Raw genomic sequence first — 17575 nt, forward strand, 5'->3', positions numbered from 1 at the left:
ACACTTTTGGACACTGGACACTTTTGGATTGTGTGAGGCCCAATGAATATCTGAGCGCTATGTGACAGGCTCGATGGCACAGCTGTGACCTAAGTGACTAGAGGATAAGTGAGATTTTGAATCTCTGCACACACTTTTGGACACTGGACACTTTTGGATTGTGTGAGGCCCACTGATATCTGAGCGCTATGTGACAGGCTCGATGGCACAGCTGTGACCTAAGTGACTAGAGGATAAGTGAGATTTTGAATCTCTGCACACACTTTTGGACACTGGACACTTTTGGATTGTGTGAGGCCCACTGATATCTGAGCGCTATGTGACAGGCTCGATGGCACAGCTGTGACCTAAGTGACTAGAGGATAAGGGAGATTTTGAATCTCTGCACACACTTTTGGACACTGGTCACTTTTGGATTGTGTGAGGCCCAATGAATATCTGAGCACTGCGAGACAGGCTTGATGGCACAGCTGTGACCTAAGTGACTAGAGGATAAGTGAGATTTTGAATCTCTGCACACACTTTTGGACACTGGACACTTTTGGATTGTGTGAGGCCCAATGAATATCTGAGCGCTATGTGACAGGCTCGATGGCACAGCTGTGACCTAAGTGACTAGAGGATAAGTGAGATTTTGAATCTCTGCACACACTTTTGGACACTGGACACTTTTGGATTGTGTGAGGCCCACTGATATCTGAGCGCTATGTGACAGGCTCGATGGCACAGCTGTGACCTAAGTGACTAGAGGATAAGTGAGATTTTGAATCTCTGCACACACTTTTGGACACTGGACACTTTTGGATTGTGTGAGGCCCACTGATATCTGAGCGCTATGTGACAGGCTCGATGGCACAGCTGTGACCTAAGTGACTAGAGGATAAGTGAGATTTTGAATCTCTGCACACACTTTTGGACACTGGACACTTTTGGATTGTGTGAGGCCCACTGATATCTGAGCGCTATGTGACAGGCTCGATGGCACAGCTGTGACCTAAGTGACTAGAGGATAAGTGAGATTTTGAATCTCTGCACACACTTTTGGACACTGGACACTTTTGGATTGTGTGAGGCCCAATAAATATCTGAGCGCTATGTGACAGGCTCGATGGCACAGCTGTGACCTAAGTGACTAGAGGATAAGGGAGATTTTGAATCTCTGCACACACTTTTGGACACTGGACACTTTTGGATTGTGTGAGGCCCAATGAATATCTGAGCACTATGAGACAGGCTCGATGGCACAGCTGTGACCTAAGTGACTAGAGGATAAGTGAGATTTTGAATCTCTGCACACACTTTTGGACACTGGACACTTTTGGATTGTGTGAGGCCCAATGAATATCTGAGCGCTATGTGACAGGCTCGATGGCACAGCTGTGACCTAAGTGACTAGAGGATAAGTGAGATTTTGAATCTCTGCACACACTTTTGGACACTGGACACTTTTGGATTGTGTGAGGCCCACTGATATCTGAGCGCTATGTGACAGGCTCGATGGCACAGCTGTGACCTAAGTGACTAGAGGATAAGTGAGATTTTGAATCTCTGCACACACTTTTGGACACTGGACACTTTTGGATTGTGTGAGGCCCACTGATATCTGAGCGCTATGTGACAGGCTCGATGGCACAGCTGTGACCTAAGTGACTAGAGGATAAGGGAGATTTTGAATCTCTGCACACACTTTTGGACACTGGTCACTTTTGGATTGTGTGAGGCCCAATGAATATCTGAGCACTGCGAGACAGGCTTGATGGCACAGCTGTGACCTAAGTGACTAGAGGATAAGTGAGATTTTGAATCTCTGCACACACTTTTGGACACTGGACACTTTTGGATTGTGTGAGGCCCAATGAATATCTGAGCGCTATGTGACAGGCTCGATGGCACAGCTGTGACCTAAGTGACTAGAGGATAAGTGAGATTTTGAATCTCTGCACACACTTTTGGACACTGGACACTTTTGGATTGTGTGAGGCCCACTGATATCTGAGCGCTATGTGACAGGCTCGATGGCACAGCTGTGACCTAAGTCACTAGAGGATAAGTGAGATTTTGAATCTCTGCACACACTTTTGGACACTGGACACTTTTGGATTGTGTGAGGCCCACTGATATCTGAGCGCTATGTGACAGGCTCGATGGCACAGCTGTGACCTAAGTGACTAGAGGATAAGTGAGATTTTGAATCTCTGCACACACTTTTGGACACTGGACACTTTTGGATTGTGTGAGGCCCACTGATATCTGAGCGCTATGTGACAGGCTCGATGGCACAGCTGTGACCTAAGTGACTAGAGGATAAGTGAGATTTTGAATCTCTGCACACACTTTTGGACACTGGACACTTTTGGATTGTGTGAGGCCCACTGATATCTGAGCGCTATGTGACAGGCTCGATGGCACAGCTGTGACCTAAGTGACTAGAGGATAAGTGAGATTTTGAATCTCTGCACACACTTTTGGACACTGGACACTTTTGGATTGTGTGAGGCCCAATGAATATCTGAGCGCTATGTGACAGGCTCGATGGCACAGCTGTGACCTAAGTGACTAGAGGATAAGGGAGATTTTGAATCTCTGCACACACTTTTGGACACTGGACACTTTTGGATTGTGTGAGGCCCAATGAATATCTGAGCACTATGAGACAGGCTCGATGGAACAGCTGTGACCTAAGTGACTAGAGGATAAGTGAGATTTTGAATCTCTGCACACACTTTTGGACACTGGACACTTTTGGATTGTGTGAGGCCCAATGAATATCTGAGCGCTATGTGACAGGCTCGATGGCACAGCTGTGACCTAAGTGACTAGAGGATAAGTGAGATTTTGAATCTCTGCACACACTTTTGGACACTGGACACTTTTGGATTGTGTGAGGCCCACTGATATCTGAGCGCTATGTGACAGGCTCGATGGCACAGCTGTGACCTAAGTGACTAGAGGATAAGTGAGATTTTGAATCTCTGCACACACTTTTGGACACTGGACACTTTTGGATTGTGTGAGGCCCACTGATATCTGAGCGCTATGTGACAGGCTCGATGGCACAGCTGTGACCTAAGTGACTAGAGGATAAGTGAGATTTTGAATCTCTGCACACACTTTTGGACACTGGACACTTTTGGATTGTGTGAGGCCCACTGATATCTGAGCGCTATGTGACAGGCTCGATGGCACAGCTGTGACCTAAGTGACTAGAGGATAAGTGAGATTTTGAATCTCTGCACACACTTTTGGACACTGGACACTTTTGGATTGTGTGAGGCCCAATGAATATCTGAGCGCTATGTGACAGGCTCGATGGCACAGCTGTGACCAAAGTGACTAGAGGATAAGGGAGATTGGATTGCTTTTAAAAAAGCAGTTTGCGGAGCAGTGGGTAAACAGCAATGCCAGCCTGTCAGGAAGCCTTAAAAGGCAGCCCAACAACCAACACTACTGATACACCACAATATAGCCTCCCCTTGCACTGCACACACAGTGACTGGTGTGTTGTGCAGGCCAAATTGCTATCAGCAGCAGAAGCAGTTTTTTTTTCTTCTCAGCAGGACAAAAAAAAAAAATTGGGCTTGCTTTTAAAAAAGCAGTTTGAGGCCCAATGAATATCTGAGCGCTATGTGACAGGCTCGATGGCGCAGCTGTGACCAAAGTGACTAGAGGATAAGGGAGATTGGATTGCTTTTAAAAAAGCAGTTTGCGGAGCAGTGGGTAAACAGCAATGCCAGCCTGTCAGGAAGCCTTAGAAGGCAGCCCAACAACCAACACCACTGATACACCACTATATAGCCTCCCCTTGCACTGCACACACAGTGACTGGTGTGTTGTGCAGGCCAAATCGCTAGCAGCAGAAGCAGTTTTTCTGTCTTCTTCCCTGCCTAACGCTCTCCCTACAGAATCAGCAGCAACCTCTCCCTATGCTAAGATCGGCAGAAGTAAGATGGCGGTCGACGTGCACGCCCTTTTATACCCCCTGTGACGCCCACCAAAGCAAGCCAATCACTTGCATGCCCTTCTGAAAGATGGTGGTGACCCGTGCCTATGTCATCATGTTGCCCACAGTGTCCGTGGATCCTGATTGGCTGAAAAAGAGCACAAAACAAACTTTTGAAACGCGACTTTGGCGCGTAAGTCGCCGATCTCGTGGCCGACCTCATCCTAGGGTCGGGTTTTGTTTTATGAAACCCGACTTTGCCAAAAGTCGGCGACTTTTGAATTTTTTCGACCCGTTTCGCTCAACTCTAATAATCACTTTTTTCACTACATAGAGATTGTATCACTTGGCATCTTCAGGAGCACACTTTTTATAGTATTCCTGTAGGTAATGTATATCGCTGTGTAGGGTGACTGATTACACTTTTTTTTGCTGTCTTTTTTAGGGAATTATCCAAGGTCTTAGATCATTGGCTTTTTTTCCAATTTTATTCCTTGTCTTGCCTCTTTGTCTGACAATATAGTAAAGGTTTCTTGTGTATATTCGGGAATTATCGACAAGTTTTTCCTGATTTATTGCATGTAATACATGTTATCTGTGTGGATCAGGATAAAGCCTCTGTGTTTAGAATATACAGAATTTGTTGGAGTGACACACTGTAACAACCCTACATCTGTCGGGAGTATGAGCAGACCATTAGTGTTTTTATTCACTGACAGCAAGCAGACTTTGCATAAATTAGTAGAAATTGAAACACAATGTAGATTTGAAAGTTATAGATCATTTTATTAGGCTTCATATATATATATACTGTATATATACACTGCTCAAAAAAGTAAAGGGAACGCTAAGATACCACATCGTAGATATCACTGAATGAAATATCGCAGCTGCAAATCTTTATTCATTACATAGTGGCATGCTTGGAGAACAAGAAAACATAAAAATGATCAATGTAAATCAAAATTAATATCCCATGGAGGTCTGGATTTGGAAAGATGCTCAAAATCAAAGTGGAAAATCAAATTACAGGCTGACCCAACTTCAGTGGAAATGCCTCATGACAAGGAAATGATGCTCAGTATTGTGTGTGGCCTCCACGTGCCTGTATGACCTCCCAACAATGCCTGGGCATGCTCCTGATGAGGCGGTGGACGGTCTCCTGAGGGATCTCCTCCCAGACCTGGACTAAAGCATCTGCCCACTCCTGGACAGTCTGTGGTGCAACGTGACATTGGTGGATGGAGCGCGGTGACATGATATCCCAGATGTGCTCAATCAGATTCAGGTCTGGGGAACGGGCGGGTCAGTCCACAGCTGCAATGCCTTCATCTTGCAGGAACTGTTGACACACTGCAGCCACATGAGGTCTGACATTGTCCTGCATTAGGAGGAACCCAGGGCTAACCGCACCAGTATATGGTCTCACAAGGGGTCTGAGGATCTCATCTCGGTACCTAATGGCAGTCAGGCTACCTCTGGCGAGCACATGGAGGGCTGTGCGGCCCTCCAAAGAAATGCCACCCCACACCATTACTAACCCACTGCCAAATTGATCATGCTGAAGGATGTTGCAGGCAGCAGATCGCTCTCCACGGCATCTCCAAACTCTGTGACGTGCTCGGTGTGAATCTGCTTTCATCTGTAAAGAGCACAGGGCGCCAGTGGCGAATTTGCCAATCCTGGTGTTCTGTGGCAAATGCCAAGCATCCTGCACGGTGTTGGGCTGTGAGCACAACCCCCATCTGTGGACGTCAGGCACTCAGACCATCCTCATGGAGTCGGTTTCTAACTATTTTTGCAGACACATGCACATTTGTGGCCTGCTGGAGGTCATTTTGCAGGGCTCTGGCAGTTCTCCTCCTGTTCCTCCTTGCACAAAGGCTGAGGTAGTGGTCCTGCTGCTGGGTTGTTACCCTCCTATGGCCCCCTCCACATCTCCTGGTGTACTGGCCTGTCTCCTGGTAGCACCTCCAGTCTCTGGACACTACGCTGACAGACACAGCAAACCTTCTTGCCACAGCTCGCATTGATGTGCCATCCTGGATGAGCTGCACTACCTGAGCCACTTGTGTGGGTTGTAGAGTCCATCTCATGCTACCACGAGTGTGAAAGCACAACCAACATTCAAAAGTGACCAAATATCAGCCAGAAAGCATTGGTACTGAGATGTGGTCTGTGGTCCCCACCTGCAGAACCACTCCTTTATTGAGGGTATCTTGATAATTGCCAATAATTTCCATCTGTTACTCCATTTGCACAACAGCATGTGAAATTGATTGTCAATCAGTGTTGCTTCCTAAGTGGACAGCTTGATTTCACAGAAGTTTGATTTACTTGGAGTTATATTCTGTTGTTTAAGTGTTCCCTTTATTTTTTGAGCATTGTGTGTGTATATATATATATATATATATATATATATATATATATATATATATATGACCTGACAAGTCTTTTAGGTGGAATTTCTACAGAAATCTGGCTTCACTCGTTCTGTATCTCGTGCCTCGGTCAGATTTGTCTTTCTTGCTTGCAGATTTTCAGCCTGACATGTGTAATCTGTACTGAATTGTTGCAGCCGTTCTACGAATCACTCATCTGATTTTCTGCCAGAGCAAAATATCTAAAACCCATCATGTCAGCCCCAACAGCTGCGTCCTGTCAGATGGTGTATGTCCATTACTGAACCAGAAGACTGCACAGTGTTTCCGGCTTATTAGATATCACACAGGTCAGACATCGGGGCACGTTATAATTCGGAGAATTTGGGAAAATAGAGCTATTACATAACAGCAGGTAATGTTTGCTTATAGCCACCACTAGGGGGAGCTAGCAGAATCTCTATATGACTCCGATTCGCTTTATTAATCTGATGAGCTCCCTCTAGTGGCGACAGCAGGAAGCCTGAATTCTATGCAATGGGGGGCACTTTAATGGCGCAGTTAAAGTGGGATAGTCTGCTGGGAAACGCTGTCAATTCATATATGTAAAAAAAATAAAAAATAACAAAGATCAAAAACAATACAGTATCTACAAATACATACCCTGCATAAATATAAAAATGCCCAAGGTGTAATGTGAAGTATTAAGTGAAAAAACTGCAGGGAAAGTAGGGGTTAAGTACTATACAGTAGTGCTGTATAATACAACTACCAAGTAGACCAAAAAGGAATCAGGACTATATAAGCACCCTAGCTAAAATGATCAAAGAGATACCAGATCCATCTCCGCCATTGTGTGTTTCGCTTCTGCGCTTCATCTGGGGTTACTTTTGGGTCTACTTGCTAAATACATTCTACCCAGCACTGCGGTATAATATATCTCCTGCTTTTCTTTTAATACTTTAGGTTATGCTGTGGCATTTCTTCTACTATTTATGCATACTGTTGTGTTTTTGGTCTTTCTTTGTGTAGTGTTTCCATATGTGAATTACTATTTTTGGAGTTTCTCCTTTTCCATATGATTCTGATTTTATCTCCATTCATATATCTTTGCCCCCTGGCATTTTTTTTTTAACTATTTTTCAAACACGTGTCAATGATTATTGTATTTATGTATTGGTATCTTCCTGTACATTTTGTTCCTCTCCTTTGGTGATCTCTTCATAGTTGTAGACTACCATGCTGTCCTTTTTTTTCTTTGCTGCTCCTTTAAAAAGTAGTTTTACAGTATAATTTACATAAATCTATAATACTAACGAGTTCTGTAACTTTCAAATATACTTTGTGAAATCAACAGGGCATCAGGCAGCGCAGAGTGTTTCAGGAGAGAGGTGTGCTGATCTACCGGGAGATCACAGATTGACAATCACATGTTGGAAACTGCAGGGGCCCAGAGCTGCACAGAGGATTTCAGGAGAGACATGGGCTGGGGAGGCTACAGACTGAGAGTTACATAGAGCACTCCGGCTATATACCACATCGCAAGAACCCGCAATCAGGAGATGACTGGAACCACGACTAATATTAATGATGGCAGAAAACAAAGGAGATACTAATATAGACACAAAACAATATTCCCAAACAACTGAACAAATTACAAGTACACGATAGTGACCCCCCCACTCTCCGGCACTCAGTGGGGCACATTGCAGGTATGCAGACAGCATTTAGGGGTAGATGGATTAATAATGATTTGCTCCTCTAGGGGGCACTGTCCAGCTTTCTTAGAATGCGGTGCGGCAGCTCTGCCTAGTTGTACGGTGACATGAGAAGAGGGTTTCACGATACCTTCCCGTTAGGGGATCCAGATACCTTCCCGTTAGGGGATCCAGATACCTTCCCGATAGGAGCTCCCGATACCTTCCCGTTAGGGGATCCCGATACCTTCCCGTTAGGAGCTCCCGATACCTTCCCGTTAGGAGCTCCCGATACCTTCCCGTTAGGAGCTCCCGATACCTTCCCGTTAGGAGCTCCCGATACTTTCCCGTTAGGGGCTCCCGATACCTTCCAGTTAGGGGCTCCCGATACCTTCCTGTTAGGAGCTCCAGATACCTTCCCGTTAGGGGCTCCCGATGCCTTCCCATTGGGAGCTCCCGATACTTTCCCGTTAGGGGCTCCCGATGCCTTCCCATTGGGAGCTCCCGATACTTTCCCGTTAGGGGCTCCCGATGCCTTCCCATTGGGAGCTCCCGATACTTTCCCGTTAGGGGCTCCCGATACCTTCCCGTTAGGAGCTCCAGATACCTTCCCGTTAGGGGATCCCGATGCCTCCCCTTTAGGAGCTCCCGATGCCTTCCCGTTAGGAGCTCCCGATACCTTTCCGTTAAGAGCTCCAGATACCTTCCCGTTAGGAGCTCCAGATACCTTCCCGTTAGGAGCTCCAGATACCTTCCTGTTAGGGGCTCCCGATGCCTTCCAGTTAGGGGCTCCCGAGTCCCGATACTTTCCCTTCTCAGGTGGATTTTCTTGTTTTTGCTCTATTGACACCATGAATGGGGGGACGCTCTGTTGACACTATGAATGGGAGAACACTCTGCTGACACTATAAAGTGGGGGTACACTTTCCTGACACTATGAATGGGGGGACACTATGCTGACACCATGAATGGGGGGACACTATGCTGACACCATGAATGGGGGGACACTCTGCTGACACTATGAATGGGGTGACGCTCTGCTGACACCATGAATAGGGGGACGCTCTGCTGATACCATGAATGGGGGGACACTCTGCTGACACTTTGAATGGGGGGACGCTCTGCTGACACTATGAATGAGGGGACGCTATGCTGACACCATGAATGGGGGGACACTATGCTGACACTATGAATGGGGGGACACTCTGCTGACACTATGAATGAGGGGACGCTCTGCTGACAACATGAATGGGGGCATGCTCTGCTGACACTATGAATGGGAGCACACTCTGTTGACACTATAAAGTGGGTGGACACTTTCCTGACACTATGAATGGGGTGCCACTCTGCTGACACTATGAATGGGGCGACGCTCTGCTGACACCATGAATAGGGGGACGCTCTGCTGATACCATGAATGGGGGGATACTCTGCTTACACTTTGAATGGGGGGACGCTCTACTGACACTATGAATGAGGGGGCGCTATGCTGACACCATGAATGGGAGGACACTCTGTTGACACTATAAAGTGGGGGGACAGTTTCCTGACACTATGAATGGGGTGCTACTCTGCTGACACTATGAATGGGGTGCTACTCTGCTGACACTATGAATGGGGGACACTCTGCTGACACTATGAATGGGGGACACTCTGCTGACACTATGAATGGGGGGACGCTCTGCTGACACTATGAATGGGGGGACACTATGCTGACACCATGAATGAGGGGACGCTCTGCTGACACCATGAATGGGGGGACACTATGCTGACACCATGAATGAGGGGACGCTCTGCTGACACTATAAAGTAGGGTACACTTTCCTGACACTATGAATGGGGTGCCACTCTGCTGACACTATGAATAGGGGGACGCTCTGCTGATACCATGAATGGGGGGACGCTCTGCTGACACCATGAATGTGAGGACACTCTGTTGACACTATAAAGTGGGGGGACACTTTCCTGACACTATGAATGGGGTGCTACTCTGCTGACACTATGAATGGGGTGCTACTCTGCTGACACTATGAATGGGGTGCTACTCTGCTGACACTATGAATGGGGGACACTTTGCTGACACTATGAATGGGGGACACTCTGCTGACACTATGAATGGGGGGACGCTCTGCTGACACTATAAATGGGGGGACACTATGCTGACACCATGAATGAGGGGACGCTCTGCTGACACCATGAATGGGGGGACACTATGCTGACACCATGAATGAGGGGATGCTCTGCTGACACTATAAAGTGGGGTACACTTTCCTGACACTATGAATGGGGTGCCACTCTGCTGACACTATGAATAGGGGGATGCTCTGCTGATACCATGAATGGGGGGACGCTCTGCTGACACCATGAATGTGAGGACACTCTGTTGACACTATAATGTGGGGGACACTTTCCTGACACTATGAATGGGGTGCTACTCTGCTGACACTATGAATGGGGTGCTACTCTTCTGACACTATGAATGGGGGGACGCTCTGCTGACACTATGAATGGGGGGACGCTCTGCTGACACTATGAATGGGGGGACACTATGCTGACACCATGAATGAGGGGACGCTCTGCTGACACCATGAATGGGGGGACACTATGCTGACACCATGAATGAGGGGACGCTCTGCTGACACTATAAAGTGGGGTACACTTTCCTGACACTATGAATGGGGCGACACTCTGCTGACACCATGAATGGGGCGACAGTCTGCTGACACCATGAATAGGAGGACACTTTGCTGACACCATGAATGAGGGGCTGCCCTGTTGACACTATGAATGGGGGGACACTCTGCTGATACTATAAATGGGGGACACTGCTGACACTATAAATGGGGGGCACTGTGCTGACACTATAAATGGGGGGCACTGTACTGACACTATAAATGGGGACACTGTGCTGACACTATAAATGGGGGTCACTGTGTTGACACTATAAATGGGGGTCACTGTGTTGACACTGTAAATGGGGGACACTGTGTTGACACTATAAATGGGGGACACTGTGTTGACACTATAAATGGGGGTCACTGTGTTGACACTATAAATGGGGGACACTGTGTTGACACTATAAATGGGGGTCACTGTGTTGACACTATAAATGGGGGACACTGTGTTGACACTATAAATGGGGGACACTGTGTTGACACTATAAATGGGGGTCACTGTGTTGACACTGTAAATGGGGGTCACTGTGTTGACACTATAAATGGGGGTCACTGTGTTGACACTATAAATGGGGGTCACTGTGTTGACACTATAAATGGGGGACACTGTGTTGATACTATAAATGGGGGACACTGTGTTGACACTGTAAATGGGGGTCACTGTGTTGACACTATAAATGGGGGTCACTGTGTTGACACTATAAATGGGGGTCACTGTGTTGACACTATAAATGGGGGACACTGTGTTGACACTATAAATGGGGGACACTGTGTTGACACTATAAATGGGGGTCACTGTGCTGACACTATAAATGGGGGTCACTGTGCTGACACTATAAATGGGGGATAATGTGCTGACACTATAAATGGGGGACACTGTGCTGACACTATAAATAAGGGGTACTCAGAAGAAACAATTAACAAGTGGGATTCTGTTGAAAATAAAAATAATGGGTGTTCTGCTGACACTTAAAAAAGGAATACTTTATGTACACTATAATTTGGGGAAACAGTCCAAGCGATAGCCGGTACTCACGTCTTCTAAAAATAATTGTTTTCTTTGATCCAGTAATATAAAAGGCACAAAAAGTGGATGAAGACAAAAGCGCAAAAATTAAAAAGGCAGAAAAGAAACATCCGCTGCGCTCCTAAGTAACATGTTTCAAACCTACATGGACCTTTTTCAAGGCAGTTTAACAAAGGACCGTGCAGGTCTGAAACATGTTGCCTGGGAGCGCAGCGGATATTTCTTTTCTACACTTTTGGTTTTTACACATTTTAGCATTCAGCCATCTTCTGTGCCTTTTTATATTACTGGATCAATAAAGCAATTCTTTTAAGAAGATGTGAGTGCCGGCTATCCTTTGTGCTGTTGCTATTACATTCTGACAGCAGAGCGCAGACAGCAGCTCTCTTATTATAAATAATGCAATAATCAAAGAACGCCAGCATCTGGTATGAATAAAGGATCCAAGCTGCAGTGTAAAGCATGACGGAGGGACAGAGTAGCCTTTGATGAGAGAGGATATACATTTCTTACTTTTTCAGTCTCCACTGATCAACTTTGCTTCCACATAGAAGATTTATATAGAGCAGCCAACCTGAACAAGCAGTGCTGCAGTGTAAAGCATGAGAAAGGGAAATTGTAGTAGCTATAACTGTGTACAGACAAACATTGCCCTGTTAGTAGCAGATGGTCTTATAATTCCCACACAAGTCACACACGGCCCCTTGCTGTGCTGTATACGGTGTAATTGCAGCCATCAGACATTTCTCGGTGCCACTTTGTTGCGTTACTGATCGGCGCCAGCGTTCCTGGAACTGATTTCTGGATCCCGGATAAGAGCAGGTTCCCCGTTGCCCCCTGCACTCCTGAATAAATCATGGGGGTCGATTAACCAGACTGGCAGAGATACATATATTAAAATATATTGATCCTGGAGCATAACTTTTTGGAACGGACGTCTTAAAGTGACAACACAGCATAAACCTTAATACGTCTGAGCATGGTGCCGCTTAGCTTTCCAATATAAAAACAATGCTCTGATCGGTGACTCCAGCTCAGCAACATTATCTATTGGGGCCTGCAGACGTCTAATATCTACCACTGCTCTCATCAGCAGCTTTTCTGTTCCTTGCTTTACACTGCAGCTCTTCTCCAATAAAGCACAGCTAAGATCTGTGGATACACCCGCATTGTCTGGTGATAGGCTGAAATCAATCTCTTATTGTCTATTCGTAATCCACCACCGGTCTCAGCAGCTATTTCTGCTGCTTGTCTGTCTGTCCACCATGCTTTACACTGCAGCTCTCGCCGGTCCAATCTGTGTTCTGCTTCCAGCACAGACAATAATCTGACCTGTGTCTTGTTTGGAAACCTCCCATGCTGTTTGCAGCCGGTCTCCAATTCTCGCAGCTTGGGTGTACTTCCTTAAAATGTGAACTAAATTTGTAAACATAAAACAAAAAACAAAACAAAACTGGGAAGTTCAGTAGAATTGTGAATGCTGCTCTGGCCGGAACTAGAATGTGGCCAAAACAGCAGGACAGGAGAGGTGATGACGAGTACCACTGACTGGGGGTCCGGGGCCCCTTCATCGCCTCTGACTATAGGTTTCCCAAAGGGACTCACTATGACAATGACTTGTGGCCGGTGATAGGTTTGGGTTATAAAGTGTTGGCAAAAAGTGGAGCTCCCCTTTAAATGCTGCGTCAGGCATAGGAAGGGACGAGAGTATCCCAGGGATCTGGAGTATTCTGTTCCAGATTTAATGGCTCTGGTTACCCCATAAGGCCTGAACCCAGGGCGGATGTTATAAGCCCCCCGTGAGTTACTCACTTTGTGCTGTGGGAGACCACCGTGTCACTTTTGGCCATTAGTGACCTCATGTGATGATGATGGTTTCAGCGTTCCCCAATCTGGAGAACAATCGAGGTTTTGTCACTCGGGGATTTGCGCGAAGTCCCTGACACAAGAATCCGGTTGCTATGGATTGCAATAATCCTCGTTAACGTCATGTAGATCGGAATGCTCTCCATACAATGAATGTTACACGCGGCTCCATCGGGTTGGCGCGGTGGCGATACTGTGTAATGGGGCATCTCTGACACCGGAGATTAGGACGCAGAATTCCGACCAATCTTACGGATCATGACATCATCGGTCAGCGACATGCACAAGGAGATATTCTCATTTTCCTCATCTGCTATAATTGGGACAATCCTAAAATAAAACCTTCCTATTCCTTATAAAGGAGATGTTGTCAGATCAGCTGTGGCCAGACTGGACACAGATTGTATACAGGTGCCGGCCGATCTATGTGTCTGCATGGTTTAAAAGCTCAAAACCGGTATATATAAGGCACTGTGAGCCCAATTCATCATTTGTAGGGGGATTAAGTCACTTGTAGGGTTCATTCACATGTATGAGGAAAAACAGATTGATTAGTCTGATCAGAGTTTGGTCTGAGCATTATCCGATTTTCTCATAAGTAGAGAAATAAAACGTTTCTCCACCTTCTCCATTCTAACAGTTTGCAAAAATCCGACTGAACTCAGATGTCATCCAATTTTCTCACGGACTCATTGACTTGTATTGCCGATTTTGATCCGACACTCACCTAAAAATTGGAAGGAGAGGGAGAGAGAGATCCGTTTTTTTTTGCAAAGGCTGGAGTCACACACAACGTAGAAAAATACGGATCGTATTGTACGGCCGTAATACGCATAAAGGTTCCCTAAATAGTGACCCGTATGTCATCCGTTGTCAGGGTGTTGCCGCGTAATTTTCTCACGAAAGCATCCGTATGTAATCCGTATACCGTTTGTTTCTCGCAGGCTTGTAAAACGGACATATAATGGAGCCCAATGACAGGGTTTCATATCCAAACGAAAGAATAGATCTAGACACATAGAATACATATATATATATATATATATATATATATATATACACACACACACACACATGTCATTGAGACACATATATATTTATATTTCACGGAGTTCTTCATAGCAGAATAGCCGCTAATTCAATTGCCGGCTTCTGTCAAATCATTCCCCAACCCGACATGAAATGACACATGGTTACATTCAGTAAACCATTTAATTTCATGGGTTTTTTTTATATGTCCCTGACTAATAATTAGATGAGGGTTTGTGTGCAAAATTTGGGAGGTGTACAGTTGTGGCCAAAAGTATTGACACCCCTGCAATTCTGTCAGATAATACTCAGTTTCTTCCTGAAAATGATTGCAAACACAAATTCTTTGGTATTATTATCTTCATTTAATTTGTCTTAAATGAAAAAACACAAAAGAGAATGAAGAAAAAAGCAAAACATCGATCATTTCACACAAAACTCCAAAAATGGGCCGGACAAAAGTATTGGCACCCTCAGCCTAATACTTGGTTGCCCAACCTTTAGCCAAAATAACTGCGACCAACCGCTTCCAGTAACCATCAATGAGTTTCTTACAATGCTCTGCTGGAATTTTAGACCATTCTTCTTTGGCAAACTGCTCCAGGTCCCTGATATGTGAAGGGTGCCTTCTCCAAACTGCCATTTTTAGATCTCTCCACAGGTGTTCTATGGGATTCAGGTCTGGACTCATTGCTGGCCACCTTAGAAGTCTCCAGTGCTTTCTCTCAAACCATTTTCTAGTGCTTTTTGAAGTGTGTTTTGGGTCATTGTCCTGCTGGAAGACCCATGACCTCTGAGGGAGACCCAGCTTTCTCACACTGGGCCCTACATTATGCTACAATTTTTCAAAAACTTGGTGTATTTATTTCATTAAATGACTTTTTAATTAATGTCTGTGTGTGATTTTTAACCCCTTCTTAGTATAGGGTTAATAATGGATTGGTGTCTTATTGACACCTCTCCATTATTAATCGGCTTAATGTCACCTTACAATTGAATGGTGACATTAACCCTTTGTTATATTAACCTATACAGGGCAATGGGAATAGAGAGGATAAGTGCCAGAATTGGCACATCTTATAGATGCGCCATTTCTGGGGTGTCTGGGGGCAGATTTTTGAAGCCGGGGGGGGGGGGGGGAAACAATGGTCCCTCTCATGGCTATTAATATCTGCCCTCACCTACTTTCCCTCTCTGGTTGACAAATTACTGCGGGAGCCCACACATTTTTTTACAACGAATTAACCCCTTAAATTAACATCTATACCTCCCAAATTTTGCACACAAACCCTCATCTAATTATTAGTTAGGGACATATAAAAAAAACATGAAATGAAATGGTTTACTGTAAGTAACCATGTGTCATTTCATGTCGGGTTGGGGAATGATTTGACAGAAGCCGGCAACTGAATTAGCGGCTGTTCTGCTATGAAGAACTCTGTGAAATATAAATATACATATATATGTGTCTCAATGGCATGTATATATATATATGTATGTATTATATGTGTCTATATCTATTCTTTCGTTTCTTTATTAAACCTGTCAATGTGAGTTTACTGTATAGCGCACTGAATTGCCGGCTTTGCTAAAAGACACCTGGTGCGTATTTACCGCAAGTCACACGTGTGCTCCGTGTGTAATGCGTATTTTTTGCGCACCCATAAACATGTATTGGCGTACTACGGCCGTAGTACGCTGACAATCGCAGCATGCTGCGATTGGCACGGACCGTAAAATATACGCAAGAAAAATACGGCTGATGGGAGCTGCCCCATAGAGAATCATTGGTCCGTGGGCAATGCGTTTTTTTACCGCCTCTCAATCGTCCATATTCCTCTCTTGTGTGACGCCGACCAAAAACTGAGCCCCTGCAAGGGAAACGCAACAATGTATCACTGACCGCTCCACAAACACTAAACTGAGCCTCTGCAAGGGAAAAGCAACAATGTACCACTGACCACTCCACGAACACTAAACTGAGCCCCTGCAAGGGAAACGCAACAATGTATCACTGACCGCTCCACGAATACTAAACTGAGCCCCTGCAAGGGAAAAGCAACAATGTATCACTGACCGCTCCATGATCACTAAACTGAGCCCCTGCAAGGGAAACGCAACAATGTATCACTGACCGCTCCACAAATACTAAACTGAGCCCCTGCAAGGGAAAAGCAACAATGTATCACTGACCGCTCCATGATCACTAAACTGAGCCCCTGTAAGGGAAACGCAACAATGTATCACTGACCGCTCCACGAATACTAAACTGAGCCCCTGCAAGGGAAAAGCAACAATGTATCACTGACCGCTTCATGATCACTAAACTGAGCCCCTGCAAGGGAAAAGCAACAATGTATCACTGACCGCTCCATGATCACTAAACTGAGCCCCTGCAAGGGAAACGCAACAATGTATCACTGACCGCTCCACAAATACTAAACTGAGCCCCTGCAAGGGAAAAGCAACAATGTATCACTGACCGCTCCACAAACACTAAACTGAGCCCCTGCAAGGGAAAAGCAACAATGTATCACTGACCGCTCCATGAACACTAAACTGAGCCCCTGCAAGGGAAACGCAACAATGTATCACTGACCGCTCCACGAATACTAAACTGAGCCCCTGAAAGGGAAACGCAACAATGTATCACTGACCGCTTCATGATCACTAAACTGAGCCCCTGAAAGGGAAACGCAACAATGTATCACTGACCGCTCCACAAACACTAAACTGAGCCCCTGCAAGGGAAAAGCAACAATGTATCACTGACCGCTCCACAAATACTAAACTGAGCCCCTGCAAGGGAAATGCAACAATGTATCACTGACCGCTCCACAAACACTAAACTGAGCCCCTGCAAGGGAAAAACAACAATGTATCACTGACCGCTTCATGATCACTAAACTGATCCCCTGCAAGGGAAAAGCAACAATGTATCACTGGCCGCTCCACAAACA

At 45.7% G+C, this 17575-nt stretch overlaps 1 protein-coding gene across 2 annotated transcripts in view; it reads right to left on the reverse strand.

Annotated features, from left to right (window-relative positions):
* Nucleotides 1-17575, reverse strand: part of P2RY6 (pyrimidinergic receptor P2Y6) — a 103924-nt gene that overhangs the window by 55315 nt on the left and 31034 nt on the right. Inside the window, exon 1 of one of the 2 annotated variants that reach the window (XM_073548576.1) lies at nt 13533-13825. The exons of the other annotated variant lie outside the window; for it this stretch is intronic. The gene's annotated coding sequence lies outside the window, so the exon portion shown is untranslated. Of the gene's footprint in view, nt 1-13532; nt 13826-17575 lie in introns of those variants that run through there. 2 annotated transcript variants of the gene reach the window in all.

The sequence above is a fragment of the Dendrobates tinctorius genome, unplaced genomic scaffold, assembly GCF_039654945.1.
Source record: "Dendrobates tinctorius isolate UK_male_01 unplaced genomic scaffold, ASM3965494v1 ptg000157l, whole genome shotgun sequence".
Taxonomy (NCBI): Eukaryota; Metazoa; Chordata; class Amphibia; order Anura; family Dendrobatidae; genus Dendrobates; species Dendrobates tinctorius.